The following is a 15,401-nucleotide window of genomic DNA, read 5'->3' on the forward strand; positions in this document are numbered from 1 at the left end:
GAAAGAAAAACACCCCAAACCACCACGTTTCTATTGCAAGAGTAAAAACTGCTACAGCTCACAACCACCTGTAGAGGGAAATCTCTGTGCAGGATTTCTTAGGGCCGGTTGTGTGGAGGAAAACCGCCGGAAAAAGCGCCTGGCAAACTTTGCAGCCTGAAGCCCGGAGAGGCTGAACTCCGCAGGGTGGAGGGTTAAACCGCGGGGGCGGCGGCGGCGGCGGCGGCGGCGGCGGCGGAGGCTGGCGCTCGGCCAGGGCCTGTCACCGCCTGGGAAGCCGCGGCGCTGGCCTCCGGGCTCTGGGGGGGCTGGTGCTGGGATGGGCCCAGCTTGGAGTGGGCGCGGGCCTGCAGGGTGTGGGCGGTGGTGCTGCGGGGTGTGTAGGGGGCGTCCCGTGAGGTGAGGGAGCGCGCCCTGCCCGGTGCCCTGTGGAGATGGGGGATCAGAGGCCGGTGTCCCCCGCGGAGCCCTGGTTTCCCCGCGGCCGCACAAAGCAAGGTGGTGACCAACAAGTGTTTCTCTTGAGAAGATTAATTCTGACAGAGACTTCAAGGGGTTCTCTAATCTGGGTAAATCCACGGGGGCTTCATTGTGTTGTGGCAAAGAGAGTCCTTCTTTGTGAGGAGGGAGAGCTTGGGCAAGGGAAGTGGAGGGACAGAGACAGGGGACTTTTTGCACGTCAGTCGTTTGACCTTGGCAGGGGGTGGGCAGAGTTCACATCCTCCAGAGGGCTGAAAAGGCCGAAGCGGGACCCCTTCTCCCACCCACCCCCACGCCTTTCATCCTGAGCTTTAAGTTTAATGGGAAAAATTCAGCGCCTGGTGTTGGTCAGATCCCGTCAATGGGAATTCCATGTGTCTGAGAGCAGGGTTTTTTTGTTTTGTTTTGTTTTTAAATCTCTGGAAGCAGGCAGCACTCTGAGCAGTAGTACTGTATTTTCCCCTGCAAATGATCTTCTAGGAAAGCTGAATCACCTCCATTCTGGTGAGCAGCCACTTCTGGGAGGTGGAACACAGGTCTCTTCTGAGGGGGGTGGGGGCGGGGAGTCCCCCCACCACAGCCTTTAAACATAGACGTGGGGGTGCCATTTGAATGCCTGGTTAAAATGCACTTGGAAGTATGGAAACTATAAAAGACAGTGATTCTTTGGTGGGCTGGTGGTGGTCAAGACCACCCAGCGGGAGGCGGGGTGGGGGTGGATGTGCTTCTAAAGAAGTGAGTTGGTGACTTTTTCCTCCTGGGGGTGCTGGTGGGCTCACCAGATTCTCATGAGAAGTGAATCTCTTTCAGCAGAGGGGGTGGGAGACTGGGGAATGTGCGCTTGGAAGTTAGAATCAGCAGTGCCCTTGCCACCTCTTGAAGGCGTAGAGATGGGGTGGGACATGAGATGGGGACACGGACGGGCACTAAGCCTGCTGTGGGGAAGAAGCACCAGCCAGCTAAAGAGAGCAAGTGGATGGCGACCCCATCCTTCTGGACTCGCTGGTGCCGAGTGAAAAGAGGTCAGCGGGCCTGACACCCGCTCTCCACGTCACTCAAGGGCCTCGTTCATGAGGCTGTCTGCTCGTTTTTTTGTCCAGTGGTGGAAGGAAATAGTCTTTCACAGCCTCGGAGGCGGTAGGGTTGCATGTGTCACTTCTTTCAGAAGGAAATCGAAAATTCTTCTGTTCTTTAAGTCAACAGGTGTTTGTCTTCTTGTGATATAAAGGGAGAGGAGAGTGGTTACAGGAAAAACTGGTCTTGGAAATAGAGCCATGTGTCTCCCCACCAGCCCCCCAAACCCACCAGATAGCTCTCCACTCTCAGCTGTGGTCTCTTGAGGACCAAGTTCCAGAAGGACCGTGTTCACCCAAGCCTTAAAGGCGTTCTGTCAGTCAGCCAGTCCTCCCCACCCCCACCCCCGCCCCGAGACCCATGTAAAAACCACCTCTCTTAGGTTCTATGAGGTGCCCAAGCCCACATCACATGCAAACACTTATGTGCAATGTACATGTACAATGTGTGTCAAGGCCAACCACGACACACCCACACGTGCACGTGTGTGCATTTGTGCACATGCAGAGTCCTCTCCACCCGTGAGCTCACGGACAGCACACAAAAGAGCGGACTCTCTTCAGCTCGGTCACGTGTGAAGACGCCAACGGAGAAATACCACTTCCGGTTTAGGGGTGGATCTGACGTCCCTGAGTATATGTGGTGAACCTGAATTTGCCTGGGGTTTCCTCATATTCATTCAGGAGTGTCAGTTCTCCCTGCGCTCGACGTTGGAGACCACTGTTACTGCACACGGATGCCCACCTGCTTAGGAGAAGAATCAAGTCCAAGTTTTCCATTCATTGCCTTGAATTAGCCCTGGTGCTTTGCCTGTGTTTCTCATAAGAAAAATAAGGGTAGGAGCAGGGCCAGCAACATAATTCATGGGGCCCAGTAAAAAATTGTAGGGCCCCTCGTTCAAAAACGCAGGAAAAAAGTGTTATTAAAGGTACTAAAATATAAAGCTTTTTTCCTTGAGTCTCTCTCTTGTAATGTTTTTTATTTGCTAGTTTCATGTCATGCTAAATAAAAATAAAAATTTTCATTAGCATGAAATTTACCATCTAGCTTTATACTGCGCAATGCTAGTTTTAAATGCAAATATAAGAGCATTTTATTCATTTGCAGAATCACTGAAATCACACAACTTGTATTTCATAGGTCATACCTGCACATGTGTTTAGTTCTTACTAGGACACTGGACACGTTGAACAAAGTGAACTCAACTGCTTTCATCTGACTTCTAACATGTGAATGTTCTACCAGCATCTCTGACTTCAGCTTAATGACGAGGAAGGAAGGACTGGAAGGAGAGGCAACTGTGCACTGCTCTAGTCCTCGCTTTCCTCCCGTGCCTCCTTTTCAGCATAGGTGGTTGGCAAACAGAGGGAAGGAACACGAATAAGAACTGATAAGGGACGGTTCCTTGGTCATCAGTGTTTCATATAACCCCGCTGCTTTATTTCTACAGTTAAGCATGTTCTGGTTCCAACAGCAGGACCTCTTGATGTTGTCCGTGGGCCCCCCCCCCGCCTTTCCCACAGACCCACCTTTGACTTACTTTGCATCTCACTGGGCTCCCACTGGAATTCTGTGCTCTTGGGGGAACTGCCAACCTCACGGGGGCAGTGAGGAATAGTGAACATATAAATGGTGCGTGTCTTCTCTACTCATGCTTTCTCCATTGGCCCACAACAGACTCTGCTTACAAAACACAAGTTCAAAGATATGATTATTAAGAATTTTAGGACAATGACAGCAGAGGATTAAACCAAGCACATGGCCCTTCATGTGTGTCTATACAAGTTGCACACCCATGAAGCCAGCCTAGGCAAGAAGTCACCCAGATCCTAGACTGAGAGCACTGTTGCTCATTTTCCCTCATCAAGCAAATAACCCACCTGCAGCAAAAAAACAAAAACCAAAAAAACACTCCACTAGCCTTAATTTTTCCTCCATTGGGGTTTCCTTCTTCTCTAACCAAGTCTCACTCTGCGAAAAGCCCACCACTTGCTGGTGAGAGTGTCACAGCTTTGAAGACAGAATTCATCTGCTGATATCTCCCTGATCTGCTGATGCCTTGGGTTAGAGCCCAGGCCTTGGAAATGAAGCATCTATCCACCCACCACTTTGGAGCTTGGCTCCATCAAGCAGATCTTCTGCCTGATATGTAATCAGGTTTCACCATCTACAATCAAATGAAAAAATACTTAGCTTGCTTCGTGAGTAATTTTGCTATTATTTAGTATTTAATCAATTATTATTTACCTCACCACTGCTCCAAAGTCAGCTCAGGGATCTCTTGGGCTAGTGTGACTGGTGCTTAGCAATGACTTTGGTCATACATTCAATTGATGTTGACATGGAAGAATTAGAGTTCGAGGCTCAAAGGGTCAAAAGGAAGACAGACCTAAATTCCTGATGGACTCTAGAAGCAAGGGAAGTTTTCCTTCCATCATCAACTGCCTCCCTGCTTCTTAACCTTGAATGAGCGAAGCTAGAGAGCACCTCAGAAATGTAGGGTGGACTAGAATGGGAATAGGATGGCATTAGAAATGCATCCAGCAAAGAGAACAGACACTACTGACCCCCCATCATTGGATCGGGGACTTTGAGACTTGAGTTTTTCAACCTTAATCCAGTTTTTCTTTTTCCCCTGGTCCTTCAGGTGACAACAGCACCCTTTTGTGAAATATTTAGCTTGGACTTAGCTACTGAGAATACCTAGAGAAGAGAAGAAAAGGAATTACTCTGATTTATTCTTTTATATAACCTTGACTAGGAGGCTGCTGCAGCTACAGCCCAACTTAGTGGACTGGAAGACCAATCAATGAATAACTACTTACTGTTTGTGAAAGAGCCTAGCACATTGTTTAACCTGTGGTGGGTGCATAATAAATGCTAGCTGACTCTGAGTACATCTGATTATTATGACAGTATATTTTAGTGAAAGAGCCATGGATTTGGCATCAAACCACATAGATTCAAGAAATCAAGTGGATGTATGATCTTGGACAAATTATTTAGCTTCTTTGTGACCTGCTTACTTCATCTAAAAAGTGGGAGTGTGTGTATGCTCAGTCATGTCCAGCTGTCTGCAACCCCATGAACTCCAGCCCGCCAGGCTCCTCTGTCCATGGAATTTTCCAGGCAAGAATACTGGAGTGGGTTGCCATTTCCTTTTCCAGGGGATCTTCCCGACCCAGGGATAGAACCTGCATCTCCTCCATTGGCAGGTGGATTCTTTACCACTGCACCACCTGGGAAGCCCCCCAAAGCGAGAGTGTTCACATTATAATGTCTAATGTATGGAGAATGAAAGGAGAAGTAGCTTATCTAAACACACTCTGTGTTCATGATACATGAATCTGCACATGAGTGTGCACAGAAGATGTTAACTTTTTTTTAAACTGTGCCTTCCTGTCTCACCTCACTCAACTGTAGAGGTAGACGCAGGGCTCTGGTAGGCTAGACTCTCACAGTGTCCTGAGTATAACAGCGAGTAGTTAGGGTTTGCAGCCAAACAGACCTGGGTTCAAACATATCTTGGCACCTGTATTTCGTTGATTATATGACTTTTCATAAGTTATTTAAACTTTCTAAGTTTTGGTTTCTTGACACTTACATTCAGTTCAGTCACTCATTCATATCCGACTCTTTGTGACCCCATGGACTGCACAGCACACCAGGCTTCCCTGTCCATCACCAACTCCTGGAGCTTACTCAAACTCATGTCCATCAAGTCAGTGATGTCATCCAACCATCCCATCTTCTGTCATCCCCTTCTCCTCCTGCTTTCAATCTTTCCCAGCATCAGGGTCTTTTCCTATGAATCAGTTCTTCCCATCAGGTGGCCAAAGTATTGGAGTTTCAGCTTCAACATCAGTCCTTCCAATGAATATTCAGGACTGATTTCCTTTAAGATGGACTGGTTGGATCTCCTTGCAGTCCAAGGGACTCTCAACAGTCTTTTCCAACTCCACAGTTCAAAAGCATCAATTCTTCGGTGCTCAGCTTTCTTTATAGTCCAACTCTCACATCCATACATGACTACTGGAAAAACCATTGCTTTGACTAGACGGACCCTTGTTGGCAAAGTAAAGTCTCTGCTTTTTAATATGCTCTCTAGGTTGGTCATAGTTTTTCTTCCAAGGAGCAAGCGTCTTTTAATTTCATGGCTGCAGTCACCAACGGCAGAGATTTTGAAGCCCAAGAAAATAAAGTCTCTCACTGTTTCCATTGTTTCCCCATCTATTTGCCATGAAGTGATAGGACCAAATGAGAGTAATAATAGTATTCACCACAAAGAGTTATTATAATTTATTGAGTTATTTGCAAAGGTTTTGGCACATAGCAAAGGATCTATTACTATTATTTTTATTGTTATCTTTATTATTATACCTCTGGCCACTGATGGGCCCACGGAAGCATCAGAAAAGTGACTTGGGAAGCATCTTCTCATGGCCTAGTGTGGGATGGCATCTCCACTATATGAGTTTCTTTCCTGGGTAGATTCTTCCTGTTGTGAAGCTAGTGGAGTTGTTCTTAGACCTTTTCAGATATGTACTCAGGGACTCCTCTTGAGAGATTCTGGGTAAAATCTACTTTCCCTCTTCTTCCCCTACTGAAAGTCAAAGGAACTATTGTCATTGACCCTGCCAAGCAAGGGACAGGCCTGGGATCTTCCCTGGACCTTTCCCTTCAGTTCAAAGCCCACTAACCCTTTTCTCCCAGCTCCCAGTCCTAAAAGTGGAGGTGTCCAGGTAAGAAGAAAGGGTCCCAGTCAATACCTAGACAAGTCTGGACCTCAAGAGTCTGGGTATAAGAAGATCATCTGCATTTGACTCACTGGAGCCAAAGGGCAAGACTCAAGTTTCCTCCTTTCCACTGGGCCACATGTTCAGACTCCTCCTTGGACATTGTGAGAGTCCCTCAGTGATTCCTTGGGGCAAGTATGACCATCTACTCCTCATCCAGGTCTTGATTTTCAATGACCTCATTCTCTAATAGAGAACAGAAGAAAGTTATAACTTACCCAGTCCCCATGGCCTCATCAACATTGTGGAGGGTCTGGTAGTCCATATACTTTGTTGTTTAGTTGCTCAGTGATGTCTGACTCTGGGATCCCATGGACTGCAGCATGCCAGGCTTCCCCATCCTTCATTATCACCTGGAGTTTGCTCAAACTCATGTCCACTGAGTTGGTGATGCCATCCAACCATCTCATCCTCTGTTGTCCCCCTCTCCTCCTGCCTTCAATCTTTCCCAGCATTAGGGTCTTTTCCAATGAGTCGGCTCTTCCCATCAGGGGGCAAAAGTATTGAAGCTTCAGCTTCAGCATCAGTCCTTCCAACGAATACTCAGGGTTGATTTCCTTTAGGATTGACTGGTTTGATCTTCTTGCTGTCCAAGGGACTCTCAAGAGTCTTCTCCAACACCACAGCTCAAAGCATCAATTCTTTGGCACTCAGCCTTCTTTATGGTCCAACTCTCACATCCATACGTGACTACTGGAAAAACCATATTCTAGGCTCAGCAGATTCAGAGATCTGGATTCTGCTTGCCACCATGGCACTCACAGTTCAAAAGATGAAAGAGGCCTTTAGCAGCCCATTCTTCTCTCAGTAAGACTTACACCCATCCTGAGTTCTTATGAACTTGTAGCCCTTGCATGACCAACAAGCCACCATAGGCTTCCTTTGCTTGTTGCAGACTTCTGTGTCTTGTGTCCCACTACACCAGGAACACTTTCATCCATGAGTTTATATGAGCATGTCAACGGGTATGGATGTATCAGCTGAAAAGAAAAAAACTCATCTGTTAAGATCCAGGTTTTAGTTCCAAGGACTTGGTAATGTTTGGGGACAAGGCCAGGTTTTTATGGGCAGTTCATACTCTTAGAAGCCCATAGGCTGATTATGTTTGGGTTGTCAGGTCCCAGATTTATAGGCCTTACCCAGACCACCATATCTTAGCTATTAGGAATGATCAAGTCTGAGAAGGGAGTGGCTTTGCAGGGAGTGGCTTCACCTACCCTCACTCTGGGGCAGCAGTTAGGATCCCAATTCACTATGAGGGTGATTTGCTTCTACTTAGTTTTCTGTCTTGAATTCACTTAGATTTAGGAAACAAAAATGGTTCAGGGAGGTGACGTAAGAGAAAAGGAAAGAGCAAATTAGCCACTATCCCTCCCTGAAAACATTTCTTTGACCACTTCCACCAAGGCAAGAGAAGTTCTCCTGCTCTATGTTAGCCTACGGATATCTGAGCTCTCAGACTTTTATAAGCTAACCACCCCCACCACCTGTGTGTCTGGTGATCTGGATATTTGGGGACAGAAATCAATGAGCTCATTCCTTAACCTGGCCTGTGAGCTGGCATAAACTGACTCTCCCTCCAGGCTCTAGCTCCTGACACAAATTAGAAAAACATCTCCCTCTCTTTTCTAGAAGGTGAGGTCTTGAGTACTAGTAGCCTTCCTCAGCAGTAAGAATGGTACTCTCTTATCTGACTCCCCAGCCTTCAGACACCCCATGATCGGACAGCCTGATTGAACCAGGGGGCAGTTGGGTTCCAGTCCAGGCTCTGCTGCCCTAACCTCATGGCCTTTGTGATTCACTTGGTCTCTTTTGACCTCATCGCTAAAGCAACGGGTCAGAGTCCACGCATCCTGTAATTTATGCAATCTCATTACTGTTGCTCAGAGAAAGTTGAATAATTCTTGCCCTTTAGGAGTCACTCCAGTATTCTCGCCCGGAGAATCCCATGGACAGAAGAGCCTGGCAGGCTACGGTTCACAGGGTTGCAAAGAATGGGACACGACTGAAGCGACTTTGGAGACAGCAATGGCAACCCACTCCAGTACTCTTGCCTGGAGAATCCCATGGATGGAGGAGCCTGGTAGGCTACAGTCCGTGGGGTCTTGAAGAGTCGGACATGACGGAGCGACTTCCCTTTCACTTTTCACTTTCATGCATTGGAGAAGGAAATGGCAACCCACTCCACTGTTCTTGCCTGGAGAATAACAGGGACGGGGGACCCTGGTGGGCTGCTGTCTATGGGGTGGCACAGAGTCGGACACGACTGAAGCGACTTACAGCAGCAGCAGCAAAAGTGACTTAGCATAGCGCAGGAGTTCCTAGGGTGTGTTAAAGCTACTGTTATCACAGTCTTTTTCTATGGCGCTGGGTTGAGTGGTCAGGGGATCCCCAGGCCTCAGACAACAGGTTGCTATGGGCCCATTATTCCCTGTGATAGCTGGTCTTCCACACACTGTCCACAGCAAATACAACACCAGACTGAATATGGTTCCCTTTTCATTTGAGGCCTATATATGCCCAGACCCTCCTCCACTAACCCCACTGGAGATCCTTTCATGAGGAGGAGAGAATCTAGCACCAGGCTCAGAGCATAAGCCAGACAGCCTGGATGAGAATCCTGCCTACTTAAATAACCCTGAGACTTCGGACAAGTTCAATCACCTCCCTCTTTTCTCATCTATAAGATAGGAAAAATACTGACACCTGCCTCCTAGGGTGGCTGCTGCTAAGTTGCTTCAGTCGTGTCTGACTCTGTGCGACCCCACAGACAGCAGCCCACCAGGCTCCCCCGTCCCTGGGATTCTCCAGGCAAGAATACTGGAGTGGGTTGCCATTTCCTTCTCTGGTGCATGCAAGGGAAAAGTGAAAGTGAAGTTGCTCAGTCGTGTCCGACTCTTAGCGACCCCATGGACTGTAGCCTACCAGGCTCCTCCGTCCATGGGATTTTCCAGGCAAGAGTACTGGAGTGGGGTGCCATTGCCTTCTCCGGCCTCCTAGGGTTACTATGAGTAAATGGAGCTATGTGAAGTGCTTTAGGACACTACCTGGCGTATAACAGGTGCTCGGTCAATTCTTAGTATTATTAGTGTTTCCTCCATTCTTAAGGTGTCTCTGTCCCTAATCCCCCATCCCTTTAGGTCGTTTGGAAGACTGCCAGGCATTTGAAGGTGATTTCAGGGAAAACATAAATATTCTGTAACCAGTTTGGCCCCGGAAGGCTCCAAGCAGGATGCAGATGAAGCAAGTTGCAAGTTGCAGCCTGACGAAGGCTGGTCCCTGCTGAGGGCTTGGTGCCTCTTGTTTAAGTGAGCTGGGCCCCAAATCCCTAATCAGAACGAACTCTTCCTGTGCATGAGCTCCAGATATAATCAAAATATTAGTAATTCTCCTGTTATTTACAATCCAGACCAAAGTTTTCTTTTGATTTGTAACTGAACATATTTCAAACCAATTGGAACAAATTTTCTTATACTGGTGGCCCAGAACAGCAAGTTATTCCATGAGTCAAAACGTTAGAGACGAGAACATGAGAAGACAAGGTAGGAGGCATCTGGGACAGAACTGATTCTCCTTCTTACAGCCAGTGGTTCTTGGGCTCTTCAAGGCAGTATCATTTTTTTTCTCTCATCATCAGAAACCCACCTTCTCACTGGACAGCTTCCCTCTGTTGACTTCAGGAGAAGAGGGTAGTAGTAACAGTCAAGCTCATGGCGTAATTGAAAGCAGGGCCTTTGTCATCTTGGATTAAAGAGTAGTGCCTCTTATGATGTTAGCTATACAGCCTCTGTTTTCCCTACCTGGTCCAAACCTCTGTGTCAAAAGAGCCAACACTGACCCTTAACCAGAGTTAGGCAAACAGAGCCCAGCAAAGTTATAACTCAGGGTAGATGGAGTCATGGCTTGAGAGCTGCTGATAAAATCCATTACCTACTACTACCCCTGCTATAGATTATTCTTAATGGCAGGTCCCAAACAGTCTTTTCTGGCATAAGGCTTAAATAATTCTACTCTTGAACTAGGTCTCCAGCTGTCAGTCTTCCAGCTCATCCCCAATTCTAAAAATCGAATGAAATTTCCAAAGATGTAATGAGTCCCGTTTGTTCTCTGCAGCTTGGCCAGGCGTCAGATAGATTATCTTGGAGAGAGAAGAGGAAGGCAAGAGCTTCATCCTGGTGTAATTGTTTCCTCCCAAGACAGAGGGCACTTACCCCATGGAAATGAGGCAATGCAATGAAAAGGAACATCAGATGCTTCCACTGGGGCTGGGAGGGACTTAACAAAGTGTGTCCCACTGCCGAGGCTGCTGCCCTTACCCTTGGAAATGTCCCCTGATGCTGAAGGGAACTGTTGTCTGTTCTGGAGAACACAGCTAGGGCTCAAAGAGGGGTTCACTCTGTATTTCAGAATACAGCTAATACAATGAAACAGATCTTTGGCTCAGGGCAGGTCATTTTGCCTCTCCAAGCCCCAGCTTTTCAACTTCAAAATGGACACTATGAAGGTCCTGTTTCACTAAGACGCTGTTAAGGATGGAATGGGATAATGTATGCATACCTGTTAGCACAGCACCTGAGGCTTGTCAATATTCAGTAAATATCAGCTGTTGTTACTCTTGATAGTACCAGCAGGGGGAAGGAGAGGAGCACTCAGATGTTCTTACGCTTCCTGAATGGCAAGTCTTTATCTTATTGTGGGTTCCTCCTGAGCTCTGCATCGCTCTTTAAGTAGGTGAGGCACAGAGCCCCTTGGGTACCCTTTAAGAAAGGAGGCCACTGCTGATCAAAACCAGACTGAGCAAATGTTAATTATAAGAAAGATTGGCAAGATCTCCTGCCATCTCTTGGGGCTCCTACTATTACATTGATTAACTATGAGCCAGAAAGTAAGTGTGGGGAACAAACAAGGTTTGTCCCTTGATAGTGGGCCTCCTGGTTGGCCTGAGGGTTCTGAGCAGAGAAGGAACTGTGGAAAAGCTTGTCTCAGAGGCTCAGCAGAATCCATCTTGCCACGTCTTGGCAGCATTTTAGGTCTTTTATCTGAGAAGGTGTTCATGTCCATCACTGAGTTCTCAGGTGCCCTCATTTAAAGGCTGGGCATTTAAAGAGTGGGCAAGGGCTGGTCCCTTCAGCCTGCTGCTTCACAGCATCCAGGTTCCATGACTGCCTTATAACAAGCTTGTAATAAGGACTTTGGGGCTTCCCAGGTGGCTCAGTGGTAGAGAATTAGCCTGGAGATGCTGGAGACACAGATTTGATCCCTGAGTTGGGAAGATCCTGTGGAGAAGGTAATGGCAACCTGTTCCACTTTCCTTGCCTAAGGAATCCCATAGACAGAGAAGCATGGTGGGCTACACAGTCCATGAGATTGCAGTCGGACATGACCTAGGGCATGAGCAATAAGGTCTTTTAGGGACTGTGATCTTTTAGATTTGATAGACAAAGTGCCTGAAGAACTATGGATGGAGGTTCATAACACTGTACAGGAGGCAGTGATCAAAACCATCCCCAAGAAAAAGAAATGCAAAAAGGCAAAATGGTTGCCTGAGGAGGCTTTACAAATAGCTGAGAAAAGAAGACAAACAAAAGGTAAAGGAGAAAAGGAAAGATACATCCATCTGAATATATAGTTCCAAAGAATAGCAAGGAGAGTTTAAGAAAGGCTTCCTAAGTGAACAATGCAAATACAGGAAAACAATAGAATGAGAAAGACTAGAGATCTCTTCAAGAAAATTAGAGATACCAAGAGAACATTTCATGCAAAGGTGGGCACATTAAAGAACAGAAACAGTATGGACCTAACAGAAGCAGAAGATATTAAGAAGAGGTGGCAAGAATACACAGAAGAACTACACAAAAAAGATCTTAATGACCCAGATAACCACGATGGTGTGATCACTCACCTAGAGCCAGACATCCTAGAGTGCAAAGTCAAATGGGCCTTAGGAAGCATTACTATGAACAAAGCTAGTGGAGGTGAAGGAATTCCAGTTGAGCTATTTCAAATCCTAAAAGATGATGCTGTCAAAGTGCTGCACTCAATATGCCAGCAAATTTGGAAAACTCAGCAGCAGCCACAGGATTGAAAAAGGTCAGTTTTCATTCCAATCCCAAAGAAGGGCAATGGCATAGAATGTTCAAACTACCGCACAATTGTACTCATTTCACATAGCTAGCAAAGTAATGCTCAAAATTCTCCAAGCTAGGCTTCAACAGTATGTAAACTGAGAACTTCCAGATGTTGAAGCTGGATTTAGAAAAGGCAGAGGAACCGGAGATCAAATTGCCAACATCCGTTGGATTATAGAAAAACCAACAGAATTCCAGAAAAACATCTGCTTCATTGACTATGCTAAAACCTTTGACTGTGTAGATCACAACAAACTGTGGAAAATTCTTCAAGAGATGGGAATACCGCCTTACTTGCCTCCTAAGAAACATGTGTGCAGGTCAAGAAGCAACAGAACCGGACATGCAACAATGGACTGGTTCCAAATTGGGAAAGGAGTACGTCAAGGCCGCATATTGGTACCCTGCTTAGTTAACTTATATGCAGAGTACATCATGAGAAATGTGGAGCTGGATGAAGCACAAGCTGGAATCAAGATTGCCAGGAGAAATATCAATAACCTCAGATATACAGATGATACCACTCTTATGGCAGAAAGCAAAGAGGAACTGAAGAGCCTCTTGATGAAAGTGAAAGAGGAGAGTGAAAAAGCTGGCTTAAAATTCAACATTCAAAAAAGGCATCAGGTCCCATCACTTCATGGCAAATAGGTGGGGAAACAATGGAATCAATGAGAGTCTTTATTTTCTTGGGCTCCAAAATCACTGCAGATGGTGACTGCAGCCATGAAATTAAGACACTTGCTTCTTGGATGAAAAGCTATGACAAACCTAGACAGCATATTCAAAAGCAGAGACATTACTTTGCTGACAAAAGTCTGAATACTCAAAGTAGTCTTTCCAGTAGTTGTGAATGGATATGAGAGTTGAACCATAAAGAAGGCTGAGCACCGAAGAATTGATGCTTCTGAAATGTGGTTTTGGAGAAAACTCTTGAGAGTCCCTTGGACTGCAAGGAGATCAAACCAGTCCATCCTAAAGGAAATCAGTCCTGAATATTCTTCGGAAGGACTGATGCTGAAGCCAAAGCTCCAGTACTTTGGCCACCTGATGGGAAGAGCCGACTCATTGGAAAAGATCCTGATGCTGGGAAAGATTGAAGCCAGGAGGAGAAGATGAAATGGTTGGATGGCATCACCAACTCAATGGACATGAGTTTGAGCAAGCTCCGGGAGATGGTGAAGGACAGGGAAGCCTGGTGTGCTGCAGTCCATGGGGTCGTCAAGAGTTGGACACGTCCGAGTGACTGAACAACAAGAGACTGTGAATCTCGATCTTTGTAGGGAGAGGATGATTAGAAAACCAGAGCATATTCAAAATTCCATGGGCTGGAAAAGTGTTAGCTTCAAAAGTCTCAGCCCCACATCTCCTGGGATAAGCCCTAATAGGAACTTTCTATTCCAGGTTGCAATTATAGCCCAGAGCCCAAATTTGGCATGGGACTCAAGCTGTCTCTAAAGTAAAATAACCCCTCCCTGGATACTCTGAAAACAGGACTGGGTCCAGGTCTTTTGATGAGGGCTCCAATTTTCTCTAAGTAAAAGATTTCTGGTAGAGAAAAAGTCCCCAGCCTCTGGGCAGAGATTCATTTTATAGGGAAATGAGGTAGACCAGAGAAGAGAAGTTTTACTCGGGAGCTCCCTCTACTGGCTTTTTGGTAGAAATTCCATAGCAGTCATTTTGCCCTGCCCCTTGGGTAGCAATTTGAGGCATCAAGAGCTTCTTGGTGCCTTGAACCAAGGAGAAAATAAGATATTCTGAGCCACCAAGGAGGATGAAATTCCAGAGGCTGGTTTCTTCTGCCTCCTTCATAATTTCATTTAACATTTACTGGGTGCCAACTCAGTGCTAAGCATCTTACTTGCATGATCTCATTAAATACCACAGTTGTGTGAGGGAACCAAGACCTGGGGAGATGTAAATACCTTGCTGGCATCACCAGAGACTAGCAGACCCTCAGTGACATTCATGGTTCTTGGAATTTCCCTGAGAGAGAGCGAGAGAACTCGAGAAGTGAGGACCAAGGGACAATATGAAACTGGAAGTGAAACTTGTTCTTATTACCTAATATGAATAGGTCATACCTGGTTCCAAGATTGTTCTAGAAAATTCCTGGAGCTAGAACATTTTGAGTCTGTTTTTCTGAAAAAAGATTCAGTCCATAAGGCAATTGCTTACATAGCAATGCTTGTCCAATCTGTGCTCTCTGAAGCCCAGACAGAAAAAAGAGGAACTGCCACAATTACTAAGAAGAATTTCCATGACAGAGGTGAGGCCTTTTAAAATTGTGGAGCATGTTCACACCTGTGTTTTTAAAAATAAAATCCTGTGAGATAGGGCAGGTAGCAGTACGCACATTTTCTAAGTTGGGAATTTAAGGTACTGAATGCCATGTTCTAGATTTCAATTAGGAGCAAATGGCAGAGTCAAGAATTTTCACTCGGAGCTCAAGTTCTGACTTTCTGGTTGGTGTTATTTGAAATCGAGGTTCTCGATCAAGCTTTTTAACTGCAGGTAATAAAGACGTGAAACCACCTCTTTGATTTACACATAGATCCTGTCCTGAGTCACTCCTTTCCCTGTTTCCGGTTTGTTCATGATTGAGCTCCCTTGATACAGAGTCATTTGGGAGTTGGGAATTACATAAGCCACTTACCTTTTTAAAGCTGGTCACTCACCAGCCCACATTTTCAAGGTATCCAGGTCCCTGGGAAAATCCCACATATTATTTCAACTTCCCTGTACCATGCAAAGGTGTAATCCTTTTCACTTCATGCAGAACCTTAAAGCATTTTTCCACATTGATTCTTCCTTGACATTTGAGATACGGGTAAGTCATAGAATGGGGCTTCCCCAATGGGTCAACAGGTAAAGAATCCACCCGCAGTGCAGGAGATGCAGGAGATGTGGGTTCAATCCCTGG

At 46.1% G+C, this 15,401-nt stretch overlaps 2 long non-coding RNA genes across 3 annotated transcripts in view; one reads left to right on the forward strand and one right to left on the reverse strand.

The window, feature by feature from the left end:
• LOC145527288 (uncharacterized) overlaps positions 1–15,401 on the forward strand; it is a 35,319-nt gene that overhangs the window by 992 nt on the left and 18,926 nt on the right. The window lies entirely within an intron of this gene.
• Positions 1,977–8,090, reverse strand: LOC145527287 (uncharacterized). Of its 2 annotated transcripts, XR_014069639.1 has the most exons (5): positions 8,033–8,090; positions 7,568–7,647; positions 6,569–7,330; positions 3,095–3,234; positions 1,977–2,301 (listed from the first exon to the last, which is right to left on the reverse strand). It is a non-coding gene; the product is annotated as an uncharacterized LOC145527287 (long non-coding RNA). The 2 variants fall into 2 exon arrangements; XR_014069638.1 differs by lacking the exons at positions 1,977–2,301; positions 3,095–3,234 and adding an exon at positions 5,908–6,157.

This window comes from Giraffa tippelskirchi, chromosome 11 (genome assembly GCF_054371585.1).
Source record: "Giraffa tippelskirchi isolate mGirTip1 chromosome 11, T2T-mGirTip1v1.2.pri, whole genome shotgun sequence".
Taxonomy (NCBI): domain Eukaryota; kingdom Metazoa; phylum Chordata; class Mammalia; order Artiodactyla; family Giraffidae; genus Giraffa; species Giraffa tippelskirchi.